Here is a 27,830-nt window from a genome sequence, read left to right as displayed (position 1 = left end):
ATGTATCCTACTTTAGTAGAGCTGGAGGGGTAGTTTGTAGCGCTACGGCCAAGCGTCCTAATTTGCTTATTATCGCTCCGACTGTTATCTTGTATCGAATAAAAACGTTTGGAAATGGTCTACGGATCTTAAATATGTTGTGTAAGGGGGGGGGGGTCCAGGGGGCGCAGCAGGACACGGCTTTTAGCATAGGTTAGGTGGGTTTTTTAAGTTAGCTTCTCCCGTCGTACTCGTAGGTAAGGAAACTGTTGTGTAAGGGGGGGGGGTCGCCCCCCTGGGTAAGTATACGGCTTTTAGCATAAGTTAGGTGGGTTTTTTAAGTTAGCTTCTCCCGCCAAAATCGTTTTTAGAACGACGGCCACAGTTCAGAATATTCCCGTTTTCTACGGGATCTGGCCGTCACCCTACAAAGGCTCCAGCTGGAGTATGTGTGCAAGTCCCAGTAGAGAAAATAGGCTTATGGTACTAAGTTGCAGGAGGGAAACTAGGCCTATACCACTATATGATAAATTTTTGGTATTATTTTACTGTATTACATGGCAATGTAACCTAGGAAAAAAAACTACTTTTTCCTACCAAATTTTTAGTGCCTTTGTTCTGGTTAAGTTTAGGGGCTCAGGTTAGGTAAGCCTTTAAAGGGTTGTATGTATGATAGCTGCCACCTGCATGTATGATTACGGCTATCATAGAATACGGCAGTGTAAGGGGATGGTTGCAGGGGCATTAGCCCTCCTGTTAGGTAAGTAGGTAAGGACACGGCTTGTAGGTTATGTTAGGGGGGAAAGTTGGGTAATTTTGTATATTATTACATCGAGTGACTACGCACAAGAAATATATGATTTCCTATAGCAAATAACGAGATTAACCGATGACCATTTCAATCGCAAACAAACAGATCAACCAATTCGGTTAGTTATAAGTTGACGAATTGGTAGATGTTATTACGGATGAAATGAATGAGAAAACCAGTTAAATCACGATATCTACTATAGGAAATCATATATTTCCTGTACGAAATCACACAATGAAATACAATACAAATGAACCATATAAATATTAACACTGTGGACATATATACTGAGTTAAAATATATAAACAACAGATGTCGGGGACGATAACATTAGCAACGTTACCAATGATTGACAGAACTACCAACGATGCCGAATGGTACACAGTGTTACCAACGGCACGATGTCTATACTAGAGGTAGAAATAAATTTTTCCATACGAAAACTAAATAATACTTCCATAAAACTATTACACAATAAATAAAGAGTACCAAAAGGCCACAGAACCTAACAAACCCACCTAACCTTGCCTAGAAGTACCCCGGTCACAAAACACATATAATAAGAATGGGGGAATGACTTACCTTGATACACAGTACTACCAACGGAGACGAATGGTACACAGAACTACCAACGACACGATGGCATTACTAGAGCTAGAACTGCTAAATATCTCCTCAGATATATTCAATAATTTCTCCATATAACTGGTACGAAATATATAAAAAGTACAGAAAGGCCACAGAACCTAACAAACCCACCTAACCTTGCCTAGAAGTACCCCGGTCACAAAACACGAATAATGACTATTGAGCAATGACTTACTTTTATGAAGGAAACGTCGAAACTTGCTGGACTCGGAAGGAAGAGACAAAAGCGCACGACACTAGGGGCAGTTTAAACGTTGAGGAATAACATTGGGAGATTTAAGAAAATGGTCAACATAACCTGAATTATCAACAAAATCACCATGGAATTGAGTCACTGCTTTTAGATACGGAATGCTGCAACCGGTACAAGTTTCTATAATATGTTCCATCTCAAAATACGGGAAAAAAAACGCACTAGTAACGAAGGACGAGTAACTAGGTCAAAGGTTAAAACGGGAAAGGCAGGGGAACAATGGGTCGGAAAACAGCGCATACAGAGATAAAGGAAGGGGGGGTAGGGAGATATCTGAATAGGCCTACTACCTAGAGTGATGATTGGTTAAGGGAAAAACAACGAACAAAAGTGAAAACATGAATGAACTAAATACGGAAACTAGACGAAAGAAAAGTTTTATAAGACACAGAGGAGAGAAAGGGAACTAACCAACAAAAATAAATACAAACAATATAGGAAGATAAAATGGAATGAACGGTAAATAATAGAGAATGGGAATATAAAATGAGGAGATCATACCGAGAATTAACTGGATAAAAAAACTAGTCCAGGGTAAGTATTTATGTGAAACCGGGAAGGGATAAAGAAATAACCCAACAAATAAAACCAATATAGGAAGGTAAAATGGAATGAATGATAAATAATATTGAATGGGAATAAAAAATGAAAAAATAACACTAATAAAAAGAGTAAAAGGGGGAGTGGAAACTCCTGCGCAGGGGGCGGGGGGATATATGCGCAGATCGGAAACTGATGAAACGAACGTATGTACAAATGGGAAAGGAAATAACAAAACAACTAAACCCAATATAGGAAGGTAAAATGGAATGAATGATAAATTATATTGAATGGGAATATAAAATGAGAAAATAATACGGTAATAAAAAGAGTAATAATGGAGAGAAACTCCTGCGAAGGGGGGTTATATAAGCGAAGGACGGAAGGTGGGGCGAACGAACAAACGAACAAATGGGTGCTAATGTTAGCATGAAACGCTAACATTTGATCTACATCAGGTATGGAATGCTAACATTTAATCTACATCAGGCGTTGGCAGCACTGGTTACTGTATTACTACAAGAAATAATCTTTGAAACGGCTCCTCCCAAATATATCCAGGTATACTGATTTGTCTTTTCCTACGGTTATAATAAATACCAGAAAGAAATGTATAGAGAAGAAAAGGACTGAATTACGGTTATATATCGTTTCCTCAGTATGTTTTCCCCACCCAAAACCCCGAGTTCCCACTGGGGGTCCCCCATTATCAGCGGATATAGATGTATATATATTTCTGTAACTATTCATTTGCGACGGGAACGAGTGTTATTTTCGAAGGGAGCGTAATTTTTCCTATAAGAAAAAGTAGTTGGAATACTAGGATACATTGAGATGTAATAATATACAATGAAACCGAAAGTTGAGCTTAGTTGATGTCCATTTTTAATCCACAAGAGAGGAACTGGCCGGTGATATACAAAGGCTCCAAGAACTAGGCCTATGGTATACCAAGTGGTAGGAGGTAAAGTAGGCCTATGGTACCAAGTGGCATGAGATAACGCCCCCCCCCCCCCCCCCCTGCGACCCCCCCTTACACTGCTGTATTCTAAGTTAGCTGTAATCATACGTACAGGTGGCCACTATCATACATAAACCCCAGCGAAACAATTTCTTTTATCATCACGGCTATTAGCACCGAGTAATTCATATAGGCTATATGGGTTTAAACTAATGTACTACTAATGATTAATTGAAATATGCTGATTAATATATTTTGGGAAAAAGGTTAATGTATATTAAATCGGTTTTGTTATAGTATAATAATAGACCATTGGAAATGACAACTGAATACTGTAGTTGTTCCGTAACCGAAATACAAACCACGCTATTTACAAAGGGTTATTACTTTTAGCGTAGCTGAAATGGCGAGCCATTAGAATTTAACGAGGGTGTATTACCCCCGCGCTAGTTAGCGGGGGGGTAGGGGAGTGGTAGCTAGCTACCCCTCCTCCCCCTCACACACAGGTGAATACTCACTTTCACTTTTGGCTCGGACTGTGACAGACGTCTCTGTCTTGGTCCTCGCTTGGCAGCCATTGTCTGTTTTGTCTTTACTTAATCGCTTACTTTTCTTTTACTCAATATATATGTAAACATGTTTTCATGTTTGTATATATATTTGAGTATAGAAATAAGTAGGTTTCCTTTTCAGATGTGTGTGTGTAGTGTACGATATCTACGTGGAGGCCTCGGCAGTTAGGCCACCACGGCCTAATTTTATGGGTTGCGATCGAGTTTGACTTCGGTCTTTCTCTCTCTCTCTCTCTTGAGGTCGTTCACCCTTTTACTATGTTTTACTACGCCCTTGTAGCTTCCTTCCCGTGTGGGTGGGGTTGCTACGCCGTACATTTTGTCTCAATTAGTTTATGAATCTAATTGTAGTTGTTAATTTTTCAGCTTGTAGAACGATTCCTTTCGGGGTTTTCGTTTTTTTCTTTAGTGTTCATTCTTTTTTTAAATTACATAATTACATAGTTACATAATTATAATTGTTATAATTCTGTTTTGGTTACAGCTCTCCTTCCGCGAGTGTAAGTGGTTGTGAGGGCACGTGCCTGTTGTGTAATTCTTGTTCCTTTTCCTCGGGATTCCTCTTCGGAGCCTTCCCGGGGGAATGAATGTGTACTAATATTATTTGTTTTATTTTTTTACAGTTACCGATCTAGTTCGTTTCTGTAATATAGCAACGGTGTGAGCTGTCTGGTTGAGTCCTGGGGATTCGGCTGTTGCTGCCTCCCCCCTTGTATTGTCGTCAGGGGCGTGTCTCCTTCTACTGGTAGTACTCCCGTGTCGACGGACAGCTCTCCAGTTCATTTTAGAACAGTCAGGAGGCTTGCCTCCTTGGGCGGATAACTTTCCTTCCGAGGGAAGTTTTTTTTCCTGTCCAGGCTTGAGCTTTTCCTCTTTTGGGGGGTTCTTCTCTTGCCTTTTTTTCGTGCGACTATGCTCTTGGTGCTGAGCGGTCGCACCTGCAGTTTCGCTCAAGGGGCTGGGCAACTGCAGGGGCTCCTCTTCGGAGGATTGCCCCTTTTAGGTCACTGGCTGACCAGTCTCTTCCACGAAGTGTTTCTCTGTCGTTCGCGAGAGAGTACACTCATAGAGACTCCTCTTCGGAGGTTTCTTCTGTTGCTGTTGCTGTTGGCCTCCCTCGCCGTAAGGCCCTCCGTCCGCCTCGTCGTAAGGGCCTCTCATCTCCCTATAAGGGTGCTTGAGGCGCCTTTTTGAATCTCCGTTTGCAGCCTACAACTTCTTTTTCTCGATCTTCCGTCTTGGTGCAGATGGACAGCAGTCTAATCTCGTCTCCCGACGGGCAACGGTCTTCCCGACGGACAACGGTCTTCCCGACGGACAGCGGTCTTCCGACGGACATCAGTCTCCCGGCGGACAACGATCCCTTCGGGGCAAAGGGTTGCCCCCACGGGGGTTCTTCCCTTGCGTGTCAGGGTTTCCCTGCGCGCCCTTCTGTTCGTCAGCGCTCTCCTGTTCGTCAGCGCTTTCAAGATGATCTTCCCTGCGGTTCCTGTTACGTGCCCTGTGCGCCCACGTTCGCCCTCGCGATCTAGAACTTCGGTTCAGGTCGGGGTCAAGGACTCTTCTTTGCGCAGGCTTCCACGCGTAGCCTTCTGCTCGTCAGCGATCATCAGCTCGTCAGCGATCATCAGCTCGTCAGCGATCATCAGCTCGCCAGCGATCGTCAGCTCGTCAGCGATCATCAGCTCGCCAGCGATCTCCGGATCGCCCACGTGTGTTACAGCTGGCACGCCAACGTTCTCCAACACTTCTGAAGGAACATGGTTCGCCAGCTACTAGCTCAACTGCGGATGCTGATCGCCATCGCGCGACCCTCAACTGCAGATGCTGATCGCCATCGCGCGACCCTCAACTGCGGATGCTGATCGCCATCGCGCGACCCTCAACTGCGGATGCTGATCGCCATCGCGCGACCCTCAACTGCAGATGCTGATCGCCATCGCGCGACCCTCAACTGCGGATGCTGATCGCCATCGCGCGACCCTCAACTGCGGATGCTGATCGCCATCGCGCGACCCTCAACTGCGGATGCTGATCGCCATCGCACAACCCTGAACGATTGCCCGCTTACGCATGCTGCTCCTCATCGCACAACCCTGAACGATCGCCCTCTTGCGGATGCTGATCACCATCGCACCCTTTCACGCGATCATTCACCTGCGCATGCTGCTCGCCATCGCACAACCCTGAACGATTGCCCGCTTACGCATGCTGCTCCTCATCGCACAACCCTGAACGATCGCCCTCCTGCAGATGCTGATCACCATCGCACCCTTTCACGCGATCATTCACCTGCGCATGCTGCTCGCCATCGCACAACCCTGAACGATTGCCCGCTTACGCATGCTGCTCCTCATCGCACAACCCTGAACGATCGCCCTCCTGCAGATGCTGATCACCATCGCACCCTTTCACGCGATCATTCACCTGCGCATGCTGCTCGCCATCGCACAACCCTGCACGATTGCCCGCTTACGCATGCTGCTCCTCATCGCACAACCCTGAACGCTCGCCCTCTTGCGGATGCTGATCACCATCGCACCCTATCACGCGATCATTCACCTACACATGCTGCTCGCCATCGCTTACCGCCAGCGATCTTCTTCACCTACGCGGCAGCACGATCCCTCGCCGTCACGCCCATTCGCCTGCGCGCCCGCGCGATCGCTCGCCTGCGCGCCCGCGCGATCGCTCGCCTGCGCGCCCGCGCGATCGCTCGCCTGCGCGCCCGCGCGATCGCTCGCCTGCGCGCCCGCGCGATCGCTCGCCTGCGCGCCCGCGCGATCGCTCGCCTGCGCGCCCTCGCGACCGCTCGCCTGCGCGCCCGCGCGACCACTCGCCTGTGCGCCCGCGCGACCATTCGCCTTTGCGCGACCGTTCGCCCTCGCGCGACCATAGTTCGCGGCGAATTCCACAGCCGGTGGTAGCAGCAGGGACGCGTGCTCCTAGGCGGCACTCGGGATCACCTCCATCCAAGCACAGGTTGGTAGTGCAGGACGAAGACAGGTCAGTTCAGCATTCTTCCCACCTTCTTTTCAGGCAGGAACCGTCGTGTCCTCTCCAAAGGATCGCCCGATCCCTTTCACCTTAGCGAGGATTTCGGACTCTGTGTCCTTGGAGCAGCAGACATGGTTTGATCCGCTGGCACGGGCGTTAATGAGGGTTATGAAACCAGCACTCACCGGCCAGGGTAACAAACCAGCGGCTGTCTCTCCTACGCTGAAGAGAAAGAGAGGAGTGGACTTCGTGGTGACTTCCCCCAGGGCGAAGTTGGTTCCCAAGAGGTCGGTCTCGAGGGTCCCCTCTCCTGCACGAGTACTCTCTCCTTCTCCCGCCCTGGAAGGATTTTTGGCGGGGGGGCTTTCCGTTGAAGATTTCTCCATCGGACAAGGGGTGACTGCTTACCTCTTCCTCTGGGAGCTTACCAGGTTCTTTCCCTCCTCGGTTACGGCCCGAGGTTTGGTTCAAGGAAGCTACAGGAAGATCAAGGGTACTTTCCTCCTCTCGAGCTCAGGCACCTTGGCCTTTCGTCGTTAAGTATCTACTTGCGGACAAACTCGATGTTGTACCATCTGGACGCACTGACTGAAGGCTTCCTTCGGGTGTCTCATCTGTGGAGGTCAACGACCTCAGACACCCTTCCATCCTTGAGAAGAGTTTTGTCTTTGCCCAAGGACAGAGACTTAAACATCTGCTGTGCGGAGTAAATCGACTTCCGGTTTCACTCCTCCAAGGCGCTTTCTTCCAGACTCTGCAGGGCTCCAGCTCCCTTTTCTTTCAACCACGTCGGCCTAAGTTATCGGCTACGACAACTGGGACAAGGTGTCCAATTGCAGTTTCCTCCTGTCAGGAACAGATGGCACGGGAGACTCCCCCGGGGGGGCATAGTCCTAAAAGGAGTTCACGAACTCTAGGATTGCAGGTTTTTTCGCTGGGAGGATGCTTAAGGTTACTCATCCGAATGACAGCTTCCCGATGCCCATTCCCGCACAATCTCTGTGAGTAGCCAAGGATATCGCGCCTGCCGTCTCTGTCAGCGAATTCAGTGTCTCTGAACCTCTATGCCATAGCATCAGCAGAGTTGCCCGGTTGGGCAGAATGATCCATACCTTAGGCGAAGGTCTTCCTTAGGATCATCGACGGCTTCACCCCCGGCCCCCTCAGTCGATCCTTTCTTGTAAGGAAGGATCTGAGAGGGGATGTCCATAGTCGACCTCTCAGCCCTGATCAAGTTTGTCGAACAAACTTTGGCCAGCGTAGACCAGCAGAATCGATCAGACTGGTAACGAGGCGACAGGACTCCTTTAACCCTGGATCGGAAGGACGGGTACTTTCAGTTTCCATTCCATCCATCTTCCAGGGTGCTCGTCGAATTCAGCCTAAACTGCAAGTATTCCTGCTTATGATGCAGTGTGGCTATCCCGCCGTGGCATAGCAGGTTTGTTTCCCCAGAGAACTCTCCCTGCCTTCCTCTTGGCCGCTCAGGTGCAGACTTCCGCCTCCTCTGCTGTTTGGAGGGCTGGTCAACTCCGGTAGGCTCGGGTTTCGACCTTCTTCAGCGCCGGGAAAAGCTTCCGAATGCTGACCATGAGTGTGGGCTCATGGTATTTTGCTTGGAGCCTTCTCTTCCTCTGCCTCAACATCTGGAGTATCTGGCCATGATATTGAGTCAACCGCCTTACCACGTTGGAAACCCCGCTTCTCGTCCGTCCAGCGAGGTTAAGCAACGTCGGTACTTGGATGGGTGACCACCTGGGGACGCCAGATTCTGTTACCACATCCTCCGAGCCTTCCTTTCGGTTGACTGTGGCAAGACTGAGGAGAGTCGCAGTACCTGTTCTCAGTCAAGCAGAGTTTTCAGCCCTACCTTGGAACGTTTCCTAGTTCTTCTTTCCTCATTGACCCGTTTATAGTCCGAACGGTCGCCTCAGGATAAGTTCCATGTGGGGCGATCCAAGTTCCGGTGGCTTCAGGCAATGTTTAACCGGACTCCCTGGCCCTATGGGACCAGCGGAACTATTAAACCTGCAATGGGTGTTGACCTATGGAGCCTCTTGATGGTAGTGGATATTCTCGTCCTTTCCCCACATTCTTGATGCGGTTCTCGGACTCGTCAAAGGAAAGGGGGGGGGGGCATGTTCCGGTCCAGGCCTATGGTCAAGACCTGAAGGATACCTCTCCATCATTCAGGCAGGCTTAAGGGCCTTAGTCTGGCCCCTCTTCAGATCCTACCGCTCCTGCCAAGTCGCCCCGTTGCGTGTCGACTTCATGCTAACCAGCAGGGGACGCATTTTCACACCTTCACATCTTGCAGTAGAGATACCGGGATGATTGAGATTCTCTCAATTCCACCATCGGCTCTCTCATTCCAGGCAGGGGAATGTTTCTCTCAGACTATCCGAGCAGAGCCTCATAGAGAGAGTGTACCTAAGGGTCTTTGACCTTGGGTAACCAGCAAGTGCTGGTCTGGGGGACCTGATCGCGACAGCTTGGAACCTCAAGCTTCCGCTAGTTTTCCCCCCAGTCTCAGACCCCGAGACTCTGGCAAGATGCATTCCGGTGATGGTGGGACAACTTCGACGCCTGCGTCTTCCCTCCTTTTTGTCTGCGGACAATGGGTCTCAACAAAACCAGGTTGTCTGTCAACCTTTCAATGGGAGAGCTCCACTGGGACTATGCGCAGAACGGTTTCTGGACCCTCTGCTTCCCCTGACGGAACTCCCGGGAGAGCTTCTCCCACGGCGCAGACTACTCAAGCAACCACACTGCGACATCTCTCCCGAACCGGGACGTCGCTTCGGCTTCATGCCTGGAGACACTACGCTTCCTCCTCTAGAAGAGACAACCCGCTACAGTCGCGGTACGGAGGTCGCGTCATCTGCGATAGTCATCCACAGGGGTCTCCCAGGCAAAGTGAAGAGTCTAAGGTGGTTGGTGCCGTGGGAGATATACCTCTTCCCGTGAGGCCTCTTCTCCAGCAATAACGGTCTTATTGCCTTTCGGCGGGAGGAAACTCCTTTCCGCTCTTGGCAATGAAGCCTGTCGCTCAGCCTTTCCCTGACCTTCAGGCTTAAAGGAATAACTTTTTCCTGCCCGCTGGATCTATCCTCGCTCATGCGAAGCTACGATCGTCCCTGCCCTAGTCGGAGGAAGACCTCCAACTTGGAGCATGGCTCGGACTTTTAGTCCTTTAAGAGATCTTCTCAAGACCCTTTTATGACAGGCCTCGGATTGTATTCCGCCTTGGGTCTTCTGCTCACTCTGGCCACGACCAGTGTGTAAGCAATCTTCTTGGTCTCTTACTACTCCCCCCCCTTTCTAAGGAAGAGGGGAAGGCAACATTCAGGCTCGCTCCTGAGTTGTTGGCTAGACTCAGAATCTGAGGGTCCCGACCCTTCGGTCCGATTCATTCAAGATTTTGAGTCTCCATTCTGTGTCTGATGTCCCAAGACCTTCTCTTTCTTGCCAGTACAGGAATCGAGAGGTTAGCGCTGGGAACAGCTGCAGTTTGGCCTCAGTTGCAGCCGATTTGGGAACACAAGGAGGACATGGGGGGAGAGTCACCAGTATACCTCTTCAGCCCGGACTCAAGGACATTCATCTCGACCTGTCTTCAGACCCTCCCCCGTCACGTCGCCCTACAGCACGATGTTGGATACATCGCAACGTCCCTCGCCTTCGAGTAATACTACTCTGTGACGCAGGTGCTACAAGCTGGAGTCTGGAAGCGTCTGATGACCTTCGCAGCCCGCTTCCTGCAGGGCGTGACCCACAGGAGTCTCGATACGTTTTCTATCGCTCTGTGGTGGCTACACAACAGCTGGTCTAACCTCAGGCTCCTTTTTGGACAGGTAGCAGAAGGTTGAGGGCATTGTTATCAGGTTTTAGTCTGCATGAACGAAAGAAGTATGTCTGGCCCTTACTTCTTTCTTCATCATCCCCTCTACGGGGAAGCAGCATCCTGGTCTCTGCATAGCTGACCTCGAACCTCTGCAGGTAAACCATGCTTCCTTGTGTTCCGAGTATTGAGTCAATACTGTCGCGTCCCCCATACCCTGACGAGGTGGTATTGGGAACGTCCTAACCCAGAGTTCCTTCTGGAACTCCAGGTCAACTGCCTAGGACGGGTCACACTTCTTCCTTCACACACAAGCTTACGTAGGCCACATGGTTCCTTGCGGTGCAAGGAACTTGTGAGGTGCAGGGACTCCTTTTCTCGAGTGCGACTCACTCGGATTCTGAGTCCCCGGGTAAAGCCAAAGCCAGTATGGCTGGGGACTTTCCACCCTTCCTAAGGGATAAGTCACCCTTTGTAAATAGCGTGGTTTGTATTTCGGTTACGGAACAAATGACAAATTCGAAGATAATTTGTATTTTTCCTAACCATACAAACCTTAGCTATTTACACATATTTGCCCGCCAGCCCTGTCCCCCAAGACAAGTCCTACCTCTAAGTGAAAGTGAGTATTCACCTGTGTGTGAGGGGGAGGAGGGGTAGCTAGCTACCACTCCCCTACCCCCCCGCTAACTAGCGCGGGGGTAATACACCCTCGTTAAATTCTAATGGCTCGCCATTTCAGCTACGCTAAAAGTAATAACCCTTTGTAAATAGCTAAGGTTTGTATGGTTAGGAAAAATACAAATTATCTTCGAATTTGTCATATTTCTTCAAACCCACTATTTTCAATATTAATCTTACCCGTTGATCATGTAGCTGCAGCTCTGCTGCCCGACAGAAAAAACCTACGGGCGGAATACGCCAGCGATCGCTATACAGGTGGGGGTGTACATCAACAGCGCCATCTGTCGAGTAGGTACTCAAGTACTTCTTGTCAACACAGAACCAATTTTCTCTCTGTCGTGCCACCGGCAAGACCTACTTGATACGCTGTTGTTTTCTGGAGTTGATTTTCACGTTATTTGGTGAAGTATTCTCTCTAGTTATTAGCTTTCGCTGTGCAGAAGTTATCCTCAATACTTTCTCACTTTCATTGATTAGATTTTGGATTATTTGTTGACGACTTGGATAGATTTTGGATTTCCCCCCTTTGACTAATTCAAGATGTCTGACCCTACTCAAGTCCCCAAGTACAGGAAGTGTAGCGCTAGGGACTGTTCTAGGCGTCTTCCGAAGGCCTCTATCGATCCGCACACCGTTTGTTCCAATTGTAGGGGTAAAGCCTGTCAATTGGAAGATCGATGTGAGGAATGCGCTGGGCTTTCGGAATTCGATTTTCAAGAATTCCTTAAGTATGCACGTAGGCTAGAGAAGGATAGGATCAGGAGGAGTTCGTCTCGCTCTATTGATTTTTCCTCTCCCCATGCCCCACAACCTATTCCTTCCCCTGTAGTGGTTACACCCGACCCTCCTACTAGCTCTCATCAACCTTCGATGGCGGATATGATGCGTGCCATTCAGGGTCTTGGTGAGAGAGTTGAGTCATTAGCGAATGACCGCAATCAACTCATGGCTGACGTCAGGGAGTTGAAAGGTAAAAGTGCAGTGGGAAGTGAAGTGAGTGTCAGTGCAGTGAAAAGTGTCAGTGTTACGCATGAGGGTGCGTCTGTTCGTGCCTGTCGTCCTCCCAGTCCGGGACCTCTTGCAAGCTCCCAAGCCTAGGGGAGAAGCAATGTCGTACGACCATAGGGTTCGACAGGCCTTGATCAGCGGACAGACGTTCCCTCCGTGGTTGAGGACGTATCTTGCTGAGATCGTCCCACCCACAAACAGACGAGTGAGCCCATTCATTCCTCGTCTGCGGAAGAGGTTTCTTGACAGAAACGCTGGACCAAGGTCTCACGACCTCTCAAGCGCAAGGTCCCTTCCGAGCGAGTCCAACGGCCCAGGTGTAGCCACTGGGTCAATTCGGACTCGCCGCAGTCCTCCGAAGACTGCACACCTCCCAAGAGAGGTAGAGTGGTTCCGCAGCAGGCAATCACTCCGTCTGTTGCCGCACCAGCCGCTGTAGACCCTAAGTGGTCTTTGCTGCAGTCTATGCAGACTCAGCTACCTTCCTTCATGCAGGAGTATCGTGCTGAGAAGGTTGACGCTGCACCCGTTAGCCTACAACCTGCCACGGTTGTGCGCCCAGCTGACACTGCGGCTGCCTGCTCCCACACTCCGGCTGTGAGAGCTCCACCACCTATGCGCAGTCGACCCTGCCAGACGCATGTTGACGTTAGCCGACGTGCGGCACCCTCCGTTGACGTGCGTGAGCTACCGCATCAGCAGGAAGGTGGAGTCAAGCTGCCGTGTTTTGACGCGGTGCGTCAGTCTCCGCAACCCACGGTGGTCCCCACCACGCACCACCACTCCGCTTTGGTTGTTGCCAGCTCTCAGACTGACCAACAGCGGCATGACGTTGGATCCAGTGCAGCTACGCATGCACCCGTGCTGCCGGATTCAGCCGTTCAGCTTTTATCTCCTCCTTTGCCGCTTCCTCCTCAGCATTCGGATGAAGGAATCTCTGATGACGACGAAGCTGCGCATTTGGACGACCAACACTCCGACATAGATGAACCCAAGACTACGCCTCCCTCCTTAGACTTTAGGAAAGTCCTTGCCCTGTTTAAGGAGTTGTTTCCGGACCAGTTTGTGTCTGCAGCTCCACGCTCACCTCCCTCTGAGTTCGCTTTAGGCATGCAGTCAGCAGCTCCTGCCTTTACGAAGCTCGTACTCGCTCGCTCGTCCAAGAGAGCTTTAAGGGTACTGGGAGAGTGGTTGCAGGCCAAGAAGCAACTTGGGAAGACATCCTTCATGTTTCCCCCAGCCAAGCTTGCTTCCAGATCTAGCGTCTGGTATGCCACGGGAGAGGTTCTCGGCTTGGGAGTTCCTGCCTCTGCCCAGGGCGACTTTTCAAGTCTGGTAGACTCTCCCCGCAGACTGGCTATGAGACGCTCCAAGATTTGCTGGACTTCTTCGGACATGGACCATCTTTTGAAGGGGGTTTTCCGTGCGTTCGAGATCTTTAACTTCCTGGACTGGTGTTTGGGAGCGTTGAGCAGGAAGACCTCCCCTTCGGATAAGGATTCTGCCATGCTCATCATGTCCTGCATGGACAAAGCCATACGGGATGGGTCTGGCGAGCTTGCGGCTTCTTTCGTGTCTGGAGTTCTCAAGAAGCGGGATCACCTTTGCTCCTTCTTGTCGGCGGGAGTCACCCCATGTCAGAAGTCAGAACTGATGTTTGCTCCGCTATCGAAGTGTCTCTTTCCTGAAGAGTTGATCAAGGGGATTGCCGCCTCGTTGATCCAGAAAGACACTCATGACCTGGTGGCGTCATCCGCACGTAAAGTCACAGCTTTACCTTCCGTGCCTAGACCTAGGATGGACACACCAGCGTCTAGGTTCATTCCGCCCTTTCGTGGCAGAGCCTCCAGCAGAGGAGGTACTCGTGCCGATAGTCAACGTGGCAACAAGAAGAAGGGTTCCAAGTCCTCAAGAGGCAGAGTCTGACTGCCACCTTCTTCAGACAGCAGTGGGAGCCAGGCTCAAGAACTACTGGCAGGCCTGGGAGAACAGGGGTGCAGACGCACAGTCTGTGAAGTTACTCAGAGAGGGGTACAGGATTCCATTCTTGCGCAAGCCCCCTCTAGCAACAACTCCCATCGACCTCTCTCCCAAGTACAGAGAGGAGGACAAGAGGCTAGCTTTACAGCAAGAGGTGTCTCTCTTGCTACAAAAGGGAGCGGTAGTCATAGTCCGGGACCATCAATCCCCGGGCTTCTACAACCGTCTCTTCTTAGTGGCGAAGAAGACAGGAGGGTGGAGACCGGTGCTAGACGTCAGTGCTCTAAATGTCTTTGTCACCAAGCAGACGTTCACCATGGAGACGACGAAGTCGGTTCTAGCATCGGTCAGGAAGGAAGACTGGATGGTCTCGTTAGACCTAAAGGACGCGTACTTTCACGTCCCCATCCACCCAGATTCCCAACCTTTTCTAAGGTTCGTTTTTGGGAAGGTGGTATACCAGTTCCAAGCCCTGTGCTTTGGCCTAAGCACGGCACCTCTAGTGTTTACCAAACTGATGAGGAAGATTGCCAAATTCCTGCATTTAGCAGACATCAGAGCCTCCCTCTATTTGGACGACTGGCTTTTAAGAGCTGCGTCAAGTCGTCGCTGTCTGGAGAATCTAAAATGGACTCTGGATCTGACCAAGGAATTGGGTCTCCTGGTCAATATGGAAAAGTCCCAACTAGTCCCATCCCAAACTATAGTATATCTAGGTATGGAGATTCAGAGTCAAGCTTTTCGGGCTTTTCCGTCGGCCCCCAGAATCAGTCAAGCCCAAGAATGCATCCAGAGCATGCTGAAGAAGAACCGATGTTCAGTCAGACAGTGGATGAGTCTGATAGGGACGCTTTCATCTCTGGACCAGTTCATCGCGTTAGGGAGACTCCACCTCTGACCCCTTCAGTATCACCTAGCTGCTCACTGGAGAAAGGACATGACGCTAGAAGCGGTCTCAGTTCCTATCTCCGAGAAGATGAAGTCTGCACTGACTTGGTGGAAGAACAACATTCTTCTCAGGGAAGGTCTGCCACTGGCTGTTCAGACCCCCGACCACCTTCTCTTCTCGGACGCATCGGACACGGGCTGGGGTGCGACACTGGACGGTCGGGAATGCTCGGGCACGTGGAATTCGGATCAAAGAGCACTGCACATCAACTGCAAGGAGCTACTGGCAGTTCATCTGGCCTTGAGAAGCTTCAAGTCCCTCCTTCTAGGCAAGGTGGTGGAGGTGAACTCCGACAACACCACAGCCTTGGCGTACATCTCCAAGCAAGGAGGGACTCATTCGATGACGTTGTTCGAGATCGCAAGGGACCTCCTCACCTGGTCAAGAGATCGAAACATATCTCTAGTAACGAGGTTCATTCAAGGCGACATGAATGTCATGGCAGACCGCCTCAGCCGGAAGGGTCAGATCATCCCAACAGAATGGACCCTTCACAAGAATGTTTGCAACAGACTATGGGCCTTGTGGGGTCAGCCCACCATAGATCTGTTCGCTACCTCGATGACCAAGAGGCTCCCAAATTATTGCTCACCGATTCCGGACCCAGCAGCAGTTCACATAGATGCCTTTCTTCTGGATTGGTCCCATCTAGACCTTTATGCGTTCCCCCCGTTCAAGATTGTCAACAAGGTACTGCAGAAGTTCGCCTCTCACGAAGGGACAAGGTTGACGCTGGTTGCTCCCCTCTGGCCCGCGAGAGAATGGTTCACCGAGGTACTGCAATGGCTAGTAGACGTTCCCAGGACTCTTCCTCTAAGAGTGGACCTTCTGCGTCAGCCGCATGTAAAGAAGGTACACCCAAGCCTCCACGCTCTTCGTCTGACTGCCTTCAGACTATCGAAAGACTCTCAAGAGCTAGAGGCTTTTCGAAGGAGGCAGCCAGAGCGATTGCCAGAGCAAGGAGGACATCCACTCTCAAGGTCTACCAGTCAAAGTGGGAAGTCTTCCGAAGCTGGTGCAAGGCGAATTCAGTATCCTCAACCAGTACCTCTGTAACTCAGATAGCTGACTTCCTTTTACACCTAAGGAAGGTAAGATCCCTTTCAGCTCCTACGATCAAAGGTTACAGAAGCATGTTGGCAGCAGTCTTCCGCCACAGAGGCTTAGATCTTTCCAACAACAAAGATCTACAGGACCTCCTTAAGTCTTTTGAGACCTCGAAGGAGCGTCGGTTGACCACACCAGGTTGGAACTTAGACGTGGTTTTAAGGTTCCTGATGTCAGCAAGGTTCGAACCACTTCAATCAGCCTCTTTTAAAGATCTCACTTTGAAGACTCTTTTCCTCGTCTGCTTAGCAACAGCTAAAAGAGTCAATGAGATACACGCCTTCAGCAGGAACATAGGATTTACATCTGAAACGGCTACATGTTCCTTACAGCTTGGTTTTTTAGCCAAAAACGAACTCCCTTCTCGTCCTTGGCCCAAATCGTTCGAGATTCCAAGTCTGTCCAGTTTGGTTGGAAACGAACAAGAGAGAGTCCTTTGCCCAGTAAGAGCTCTTAAGTACTATTTAAGACGTACGAAGCATTTACGAGGACAATCAGAAGCTTTATGGTGCTCTATCAAGAAACCTTCTTTACCGATGTCAAAGAACGCAGTGTCTTATTACATCAGACTTTTGATTAGAGAAGCTCATTCTCTTCTGAATGAGGAAGACCATGCTTTGCTGAAGGTAAGGACACATGAAGTTAGAGCTGTCGCAACTTCAGTGGCCTTCAAACAAAACAGATCTCTGCAGAGTGTAATGGATGCAACCTATTGGAGAAGCAAGTCAGTGTTCGCATCATTTTACCTTAAAGATGTCCAGTCTCTTTACGAGAACTGCTACACCCTGGGACCATTCGTAGCAGCGAGTGCAGTAGTAGGTGAGGGCTCAACCACTACATTCCCATAATCCCATAACCTTTTATAATCTTTCTCTTGAAATGTTTTTTATTGTTGTTTTTGGGTTGTACGGAAGGCTAAGAAGCCTTTCGCATCCTGGTTGATTTGGCGGGTGGTCAAATTCTTTTCTTGAGAAGCGCCTAGATTAGAGGTTGTGATGAGGTCCTTTAGTATGGGTTGCAGCCCTTCATACTTCAGCACCTAGGAGTCGCTCAGCATCCTAAGAGGATCGCGAGGCTCAGTAAGGAAGACGTACTTAAAAAGGCAGAGTAATTGTTCAAGTCGACTTCCTTACCAGGTACTTATTAATTTTATGTTTGTTATTTTGAATAACTGCTAAAATGAAATATGGAATACTTAGCTTCTAATGTTAACATGTATGCTGGTCTCCACCCACCCCCCTGGGTGTGAATCAGCTACATGATCAACGGGTAAGATTAATATTGAAAAATGTTATTTTCATTAGTAAAATAAATTTTTGAATATACTTACCCGTTGATCATGAATTAAAGGACCCTCCCTTCCTCCCCAATAGAGACCCAGTGGACCGAGGAGAAAATTGGTTCTGTGTTGACAAGAAGTACTTGAGTTCCTACTCGACAGATGGCGCTGTTGATGTACACCCCCACCTGTATAGCGATCGCTGGCGTATTCCGCCCGTAGGTTTTTTCTGTCGGGCAGCAGAGCTGCAGCTACATGATCAACGGGTAAGTATATTCAAAAATTTATTTTACTAATGAAAATAACATTTTTGAACTCCATAAACCTTCAATCTGTAGCTACTTATAACCTAAATACTGTACTTATTTTTGTAAAAAATTCCTTACTTGCATACATGACTAGGCTTTATTATGATCTTCTCCCATGACGATGTAATCTCCCGAGAACAGTTCGTAAAATTCCCAACAGGTGTTGCTGCTTTTCTGACTTTGACTTCTTATTTTCAGTATTATTATTAGCGGTAGACCTTTTCAATCTCCAATCAGAGATGGTTTTACTGTCATGCAAATTTTCTTGGTCAATCTCCTATCTCCACATTTCCATTTTTCGGGAGTAGGATTTATTATTGTTGTGTTTATAGGAGTCTTTAAAGTTTTGGATGCCGTTAATGATAGAAAAATGTACTTTCAAGTTTTAATGACGGGTCAAACTAAGAAATACCTTTGAAAAACCTAGATTTTAAAGGGAAGCAGGTGGGGAGTTAAATAATTGCATTTTCTTGTGAGGTGAACTACCGAATTGTTCAGACGAGCTTACCAGATGAGTTTCCTAAATCAATTCCTATAGGGTTGTGACTTGTCTCTTGGGCATGCAGAGGATACAAGGTTCTAAGGGCGTAGACCCCAAGTCCTAGTTTAGGTTAGGTGAGGAGTCTTAGCTTAGGCCATAACCTTTTGTTTGATTTCTCTTAGGAATATGGCTTTTCAGTTGTAACATTTAGAATTGTAAAATATCTATACAGTAATTTGAAATATACTGATATCCACCTAATATCTTCATCAGAATTGTCAGAAATACAGGAATACCTATTGTTTCTACTCCGCATACAAACCCTCGTTTTTCAATATTAAACTTACCCGATAATCATGTAGCTGTCAACTCCGTTGCCCGACAGAATTCTACGGAAGGGATACGCCAGCGATCGCTATACAAGAGGGGGGTGTACTCACAAGCGCCACCTGTGGCCAGGTACTGCAGTACTTCTTGTTGACACCACTTCAATTTTTCCTCTGTCGTGCTTCCGGCAAGACGTTCATGGATATGCTTATAATTTTGGAGTCTTGTTCACGGTTTTTGGTGAAGTATTGCTCTAAGATTTCAGCTTTTGCTATTCAGGAAGTTTTATTATTAGCTTAGCTAACTTTTGGAATTAATTTGATTAATTATGGTGACGAAGAGAGTATGAACTCTCTTTCACCTTTAAATGGCCGACCCTTCCCTTAGACGGAAGTGTTGGTGTCTAAGAGAGTTTAGACTCTCTTTCTTAATTTTGCTTAACAAAAGTTATAGATTTATTTTATATCTCTCCGCCTTTTATAGGCCTCTTCGATTAACTTCCTTTTATTATAAACTTATTAAAATTAATTTTTATATTTGTTTATATTCGACCTTTCCTAATAGTAGGCGGTCTTTTCTTGGTACCGAAGTTAATTAACATTGAGCCCGTCATTTCGGTTTTACCTGTTAACATATTATGCTATTTTAATGTTTTTGAAAGAATTTCTTTGATAGTCTCGTACTGTTTTCAAAGTTGAACTAACGTTTTGTTTTGTCTCTGCAGTTGTTGACGTTCAGAACGTTCAACTTGCGCTCTATCGTTACGATAGAGAGAGAATTTTCACGGTGTCACGTTGCAGTAAGAGTAACCGTGTCTAGCGTTTTGTTCATTCTTTCTTAACTTAATGGTTTTAATTCTAATAAAGGAACTTTTCATTTTGGGAAATATTTCAGTTTTTTCCTTTAACAATAATATGTTTTAACGATATATATGATTGGGCTCTTCTCTCAGGTTCTAAGTCAAGAGAGAGAGAGAGAGAGAGAGAGAGATAGAGACGGAGGGAGAAAGAGGAGGATAAACGTTTCGTTCAAGCGAGTAACGTTGTTATCGTTTTTGCTCTTCTCCCTAGTCTCTTTAGGGGAAGAAGGTAAACGTTTCTAGAGTTTTTTCTTGTTCTCAAGCTTTATGCGGTGAGAGATTTTAAACGTAGTTTATTTGATCTAGTGTTTAGTCTCTTTCCAGCCACTGAATTATTTATCTTTCATTAGATTTTTCTGTTACATTGTAATTCTGTTTTCGCAATTACTAACTTTTGAGAAAGGATAGAATTGCGTGTTTCAGGTACAAACCACTTAAAGTTTCGAGTTCAGTGAAATAAGTGCAAACAGAAAATCAAAAGTGATAAGTGATTAGCGCAAAGTGTGTCAGTGTTGTGCGTGAGGGTACTTCTGTGCGTGCCAGTCATCCTCCCAGTCCGGGACCTCTTGCAAGCTCCCAAGCCCAGGGGAAAAGCAATGTCGAAGGGCAAAAGGGTTCGGCAGGCCTTGATCGGCGCACAGAAGTATCCTCGGTGGTTGCGGGCGTGTCTTACAGAGACCGTCACTCCCACCCGCAGACGATTGAGCCCTTTTTTTTTTTGCTCGTCTGCAGAAGAAATTTCGGGGAGAAAACGCTGGTCTCAGGTCTCAAGACCTCTTAAACGTAAAGTCCAGACCTATGCCAGACGTACGAAGTTAGAGTTCAACAACCCGGATGCAGTCATTGGGTTAGCTCTGACTCTCCTCAGTCATCAGGTGACTGCACACCTCCTAAGAGAGGTAAGGCGATGCCTCAACAGACCTCATCTTCTATTAAAGCTTTGCCTCAACAGACCTTTTCGTCTGTTGATCCCAAGACGACTTTGCTGCAGTCCATGCAGTCGCAGCTTGCGGTCTTAATGCGTGAGTTTCAGGCTGAGAAGGTTACACCTCCTCCTGCGAACGCTCCGCCTCTCCGCAGTCCAGTCTGCCAGGCGTACGAAGTTGAGGTTCCTCAGGCTACCTTACCGCGTTCTGAGTTGCCAGTTACCAGCGGTGTGCAGCAACCTCCGCCTCCTCCTGCGAGAGCTCCGCCTCACCGCAGTCCAGTCTGCCAGGCGTACGAAGTTGAGGTTCCTCAGGCTACCTTACCGCGTTCTGAGTTGCCAGTTACCAGCGTTGTGCAGCAACCTTAACCTTCCTTAAGGCAACCTCAGCAATGGGAGCAGGAGTCTTATGCCTTACTTCCTCCGCTTCCGCTTGCGGTTCCACCAGCGAGGCAACAATCTCTTGAGGTACGACAACCTCTTCCATCAATGAGGCAGCCACCTCAGCACTCGCTGCAGCGACCTCAACCCTCCTTAAGGAAGACGAACTTATTTAACAAGGCAAGAGTCTCAACTCCTTAGGCTAGCACCTCAGGAACCTCAACTCGCGAGACAAGAACTGCGTTCTGCGCAGCCGCTACCACAACTCTCGCAGCTCACACCTCAGGAACCTTAACTCGTTCCTCAGGAACCTGCTACTGCGCATCCGCAACCCTTACAGCAAGCGCAACTCTTGAGGCAGCAACCTCATGCTATGAGTCAGCCACCTCAACGCATGCATCTGCCACTTTTTCCTCAACTTGAGCTTCTTCCCATTCAACTTGGGAATAACAAATGACAATAATAACACCTCATTACTTTCATAACTTGCATTTGTAATCATATACATGTATGCCTACACAAACATTATGATAATGGAGGTTATTTGTATTACTTATATAAAAATATATATGTATTCCTTGCAATATATTTTTAACAAATCGCAAAATATGGCAAAAATATCTTCTAAACAAAAATGAATCATGAGTTATGAATGTAAGGTAATATTATGTTGATATTAAACCCCATGCAAGCATGCATGAAGTAATGCAGTGTTGCCAACAGGGCGAGTTTCCCTTTCCTGAGGTGAAGTAGATTATAGTACATTTAGTGTAGCTTAATTCTACGATTATCATGCCGGCTATCAAATTCATCAACAAAACAGTCTAAATCAATTCCCTCGGCACGTGCACTTTCAATGGACGGTAATGCGATATTACTCACTCTAGCACTGGTCATGGAATTTCTGAGAAATGTTACACGCCATGCAACACGCTCTGCTTACCTTACAGCATGCTCTACATACAGCATGCTCTGCATACAGCATGCTCTGCATACAGCATGCTCTGCATACAACATGCTCTGCATACCTTACCGCATGCTTCTCAGTCACACATCTTTGGTTGTTGCCAACTCACTAGACTGTCAAGCAGTTTCATAACGTTGCCTTCTAGTCTGCTGCTTTTGCACCAGTGAAACCCTCACTGAGAGAACTTAGCTTTTCTCGGATATGGTCCCTGTAGATGAGAAAGTGCTTTTCTCCCTCCTTCTGATATTCCCTTGAGGACTCTGTCATTTGGAGAGGAGCCTTTAGCTGCGTAGCCTCCTATGGACTTTTATTTAAGCATAACATGCTCCCAGGGAAGGTAATGGTTCCACTTCAGTCGCTAACCCCGTCTGTTACCACACCTGCTCCCATAGACCTTGAGCTGTGTTGCAAGACATGCAGTCCAAGCTTAGTCCTTGTTAGAGGATTTTTTTTGTTTACGGAGTCAGTGTGTCACTGGGAAGACGTTCAACAACCAGCAGAAGTGACTTGTTGTGACGCAGTGCGGCAACCTCAGCAACCCGATAAGGAGTTGTCTGTACGACCCAGACAGTCTAGACAGCTTCGGGTTGTCACTGTACTTCCTCGCTTCCCCATGGTTGACAGTTCACAGACTGTGCAGCAGTACCATGATCTTGTGTCCGGCTCCGTCAGACGACTGGCTTTTAAGAGCTCCCACAAGTCGTCGCTGTCTGGAGATTCTCAGATGGACTATGGATCTGACCAAGGAACTGGGCCTCCTGGTCAATTTTGAGGAGTCTCAGCTCGTCCCATCCCAGACCATTGTCTCCCTGGGTATGGATCTTCAGAGTCGAGCTTTTCGGGCTTTTCCGTCGGCCCCAAGGATCTTCCAAGCCCTAGAATGCATCCAGAGCATGCTGAGAAGGAACCGATGCTCAGTCAGGTAGTGGATGAGTCTAACAGGGACACTTTCATCGCTGGCCCTGTTCATCGTGTTAGGGAGACTCCACCTCCCCCCCTTCAGTATCATCTAGCTGCTCACTGGATAAAGGACATGACGCTAGAGACGGTCTCAGTTCCTGTTTCCGAAGAGAGGAGGTCTTCTCTCGCGTGGTGTAAGAACAGCTTTCTTCTCAAGGAAGTCTATCTTTGGCTGTTCAGAAACCCGACCGCCTTCTCCTCTCGGACGCATCAGACACGGGCTGGGGTGCGACTTTGGACGGACAGGAATGCTCAGGAACATGGAATCAGGAACAAAGGACACTTCACATCAATTGCAAGGAGTTGTTGGCGGTTCTTCTGGCCTTGATAAACTTCAAGTCCCTCCAGCTTAACAAAGTGGTGGAGGTGGACTCTGACAACACCACAGCCCTGGCTTACATCTTCAAGCAGGGAGGGACTCTTTCGTGAAGTTGTTCTAGATCGCAAGGGACCTCCTCATCTGGTCTAAAGATCGAAAGCTCACGCTGGTAACGAGGTTCATTCAGGGCGGTATGAATGTCATGGCAGATCACCTCAGCCGGAAGGGTCAGGTCATCCCCACAGAGTGGACCCTTCACAAGAATGTTTGCAGCAGACTTTGGGCCCTGTGGGGTCAGCCAACCATAGATCTGTTCGCTACCTCGATAACCTAGAGACTCCTGTTGTATTGTTCTCCGATTCCAGACCCAGCAGCAGTTCTCGTGGATGCTTTTCTGCTGGATTGGTTCCATCTCGACCTGTATGCATTCCCGCCGTTCAAGATTGTCAACAGGGTACTTCAGAAGTTCTCCTCTCGCAAAGGGACACGGCTGACGTTGGTTGGCTCCGCTCTGGCCCGCGAGAGAATGGTTCTTAGAGGTACTGCAATGGCTGGTCGACATTCCCAGGACTCTTCCTCTAGGAGTGAACCTTCTACGTCTACCTCACGTAAAGAAGGTACACCCAAACCTCCACGCTCTTCGTCTGACTGCCTTCAGACTTTCGAAAGACTCTCAAGAGCTAGGGGCTTTTCGAAGGAGGCAGCCAGAGCGATTGCCAAAGCAAGGAGAACATCCACTCTCAGAATCTATCAGTCTCAAGGGGAAGTCTTCCGTAGCTGGTACAAGACCAATGCAGTTTCCTCAACCAGTACCACTGTAACCCAGATTGCTGACTTCCTGTTATATCTAAGGAAAGTAAGATCCCTTTCAGCTCCTACGATCAAGGGTTACAGAAGTATGTTGGCAGCGGTTTTCCGCCACAGAGGCTTGGATCTTTCCACCAACAAAGATCTACAGGACCTCCCTAGGTCTTTTGAGACCTCAAAGGAACGTCGGTTGTCCACTCCAGGCTGGAATCTAGACGTGGTCCTAAGGTTCCTTATGTCATCAAGATTTGAACCTCTCCAATCAGCCTCTTTTTAGGACCTCACATTAAAAACTCTTTTCCTCGTGTGCTTGACAACAGCTAAAAGAGTAAGTGAGATCCACACCTTCAGCAGGATCAATGTTTTCACATCTGAAACGGCTACATGTTCCTTGCAGCTCGGTTTTTGCTAAACGAGCTTCCTTCACGTCCTTGGCCTAAGTCGTTCGAGATCCCAAGCCTGTCCAACTTGGTGGGGAATGAACTGGAGAGAGTACTTTGCCCAGTTAGAGCTCTTAGGTACTATCTAAAAAGGTCTTAACCTTTACGAGGACAATCAGAAGCCTTATGGTGTGCTATCAAGAAACCTTCTTTTCCAAGTTCTAAGAACTCAGTTTCTTACTATTCAGGCTTCTGATTAGAGAAGCACATTCTCATCTGAAGGAAGAAGACCTTGCTTTGCTGAAGGTAAGGACACATGAAGTGAGAGCTGTGGCTACTTCAGTGGCCTTCAAACAGAGCCATTCTCTGCAGAGTGTTATGGATGCAACCTATTGGAGAAGCAAGTCAGTGTTCGCATCATTCTATCTCAAAGATGTCCAGTCTCTTTACGAGTACTGCTACACCCTGGGACCATTCGTAGCAACGAATGCAGTAGTAGGCGAGGGCTCAGCCACTACATTCCCATAATCCCATAACCTTTTAACCTTTCTCTTGAATACTTTTTATGGGTTGTACGGTCGGCTAAGAAGCCTTCCACATCCTTGTTGATTTGGCGGGTGGTCAATTCTTTCTTGAGAAGCGCCGAGGTTAAAGGTTGTGATGAGGTCCTTTAGTATGGGTTGCAGCCCTTGATACTTCAGCACCTTAGAGTTGTTCAGCCTCCTAAGAGGAACGCTGCGCTCAGTAAGGAAGACGAACTTATTTAAGGCAGAGTAATGGCTCAAGTCGACTTCCTTACCAGGTACTTGTAATTTCATTGTTATTTTGAATAACTGATAATATGAAATACGGGATACTTAGCTTCTTGATATACATGTACACTGGTTTTCACCCACCTCCCTGGGTGTGAATCAGCTACATGATTATCGGGTAAGTTTAATATTGAAAAATGTTATTTTCATTAGTAAAATAAATTTTTGAATATACTTACCCGATAATCATGATTTAATTGACCCACCCTTCCTCCCCATAGAACCAGTGGACCGAGGAAAAATTGAAGTGGTGTCAACAAGAAGTACTGCAGTACCTGGCCACAGGTGGCGCTTGTGAGTACACCCCCCTCTTGTATAGCGATCGCTGGCGTATCCCTTCCGTAGAATTCTGTCGGGCAACGGAGTTGACAGCTACATGATTATCGGGTAAGTATATTCAAAAATTTATTTTACTAATGAAAATAACATTTTCTAATTAGGGATATTATTTCGGCGCGAGCTGTAATCGGTCATCTAAGTGAATAACGAGCCATTATCTGGCAAGAGGGGCTGTGGGGGAAAGTCCTGTCCCCCTCTCAGCTAGTTTCCCTTTTGCTTCAACTGTTATGCTGTTCACATGTGATTGCAATGCTTTTTAAACTGTAAACTCTTTCTCTTACATTGTTTGGTTATTGATTGAGGAATGGAAACAGTTAATTGATATATGGTATTGGACAGTCAGACACTACAGACGCTTCGTGGTGAAGATGGCTGTACGGTAGATCACACTCCCTCTGTGCTTCGTGTCGGGGACATGTCTGTTCGTAGGCATCCCCTAGCGCAGAGTGTCGATCTTATCAAAAGTGGCACACTAAGGACTGATTCTTTGCCTGATAGAGCATCATAAATTTTGCGCCAGTAAAAGCACAAAGGAACAATCATAAAAGAACACAGTTAAGGCACTAATCACTCGTGAAGGAATCGAGACCATGTGGTAACCACGTGGTAATGAGCACAAAGGGGTCGCATAGAGAACAGAGGAGCGGTGTGTGAACACAAATTGGGCCCCCTTACGTGAAGACAATTAAGGGTGACCCCAGTGGGAAAATGGGGGGTTTTTGGGTGGGTAATGCAAAAAAAGAGTGATTTGCAGCAATATTAATAGTCAGAAATGCAAAATAAACACAAGGTAACCAGTTGGAAAAATATATGGTTCACGTAAATAGCTGAAAATTAAAGTATCATGATTATCCATGATTCACTTTATGTCCTTCTAATGGTTTTTGCTCTGCGTTGCTTACTACACTTGCAAATTAACATTACATCACTGTCCCTATGTTTTGGCAAGCAGTAGCCTACATGTTGAGCTGCTCTCACAAGCCCTGTTTGCTCCGCCATGGCTTGCTACGCTCAGAAAATTAACATTGTAACGCTGCTCCTAAGTTCTAGCAAGTGGTACATGTTGAGCTTCGCTCGCAAGCCCCATTGGTTATTAATTCTGGATATTTTTAAGCCTAATGGTTTTTGCTCTGCTCCGGTTTGCTGTGCTCGCAAAATTAACAATACAGCACTGCATCTATGTTTTGGCAAGTGGTACATGTTGAGGTGCGCATGCAAGCCTCCTGAGTCATTATTTCGGACATTTTTACTTTCACAAGAGCAACAATAGCTCTACACTGAAGGGAGAGCGTTTTCATCATAATTAAATGTCGACATAGATGAAATTACACTAACTTTTGAAAAAGATTGTGTTTACTTCCTTCTTGGAGATGTCTTTATGTGATGATGGTGAAGCTGAAACTGAAGAGAAGGATGGAAAAAAAAGGCTGTTGTAGAACATCTGCGAACCTGTGCATAAATATTTGGAAACTCGTAATTGGTTAAAAAAGCCCAGTAATGATGCCAGTAATGATTACGTCATACAAAAAACAACAGATGGCAAAAACAAATGCAAGCAATGCATGTGCAATAACTGACCATCGGTCTCCGAAATGTAAACAATGGAGTTAGGGAGAAATAGACTTCACATTTTGATCGACTGATACATGAGTTTTTAGGCCCCATTAAACATTAAGGAAAAAATGCCAAACTAGCCTGCACTCATTATTTTCTTATAGCGAATTCCAGTTCCCTAGTAATTAAGGTATATATTAACCCAAATTTTTTATGATTTCCTCATGTTTTGGAAAAGTTCTTCTGTTAGAGTTTTGTGCTCTGCCACTCTACTTGTAAATTGCCCAAATGGAATAAAAAGTAATGGGTGATAGATGAAATTTGGTTTTTATGAAAGTAAATGTCTTTATTCTCTTTAATAATGTAAGGAAAACTTTTAAAAGAAAAGGAATTCTGATGGTGGAAATTTTGACTTTTGTGTTGATACTGTACAACACAAGCTTGGAAAACTATTGTTTAACTGATTACTGTACTATAACTAAATCAAGTTGATTGAATTTCTGATCATTATACTCACTACTGAATAGTTTTGTCTTGTACCTTACAGCATACAAAATTTATTTTTACTGTGTTAGTTTTTTTAAACTTCTGTAACGCTGAAGCTGTTTTTAATGTACAATGTATGCTATATTTTTTCAATATTAAACTTAGCCGGTGATTATATAAGCTGCAGCTCTGCTGCCCGACAGAAAAACTCTACGCTCAAAATCCGCCAGCGATCGCTATGCAGGTAGGGGGTGTACTTCAACAGCGCCATCTGTCGTGTAGGTACTCAGTACTCAATGTAAACACAGAACTCAAT

The 27,830-nt window shown here is 47.2% G+C and overlaps 1 protein-coding gene across 1 annotated transcript in view; it reads left to right on the top strand.

Annotated features, from left to right (window-relative positions):
* The window catches only part of LOC137651798 (conserved oligomeric Golgi complex subunit 1-like), an 82,739-nt gene that overhangs the window by 505 nt on the left and 54,404 nt on the right, over positions 1-27,830 (top strand). The window lies entirely within an intron of this gene.

The sequence above is a fragment of the Palaemon carinicauda genome, chromosome 13 (genome assembly GCF_036898095.1).
Source record: "Palaemon carinicauda isolate YSFRI2023 chromosome 13, ASM3689809v2, whole genome shotgun sequence".
Classification (NCBI taxonomy): Eukaryota; Metazoa; Arthropoda; class Malacostraca; order Decapoda; family Palaemonidae; genus Palaemon; species Palaemon carinicauda.
Note: the sequence above shows the minus strand (reverse complement) of the source record. Positions and strands in the feature narration are given on the sequence as shown.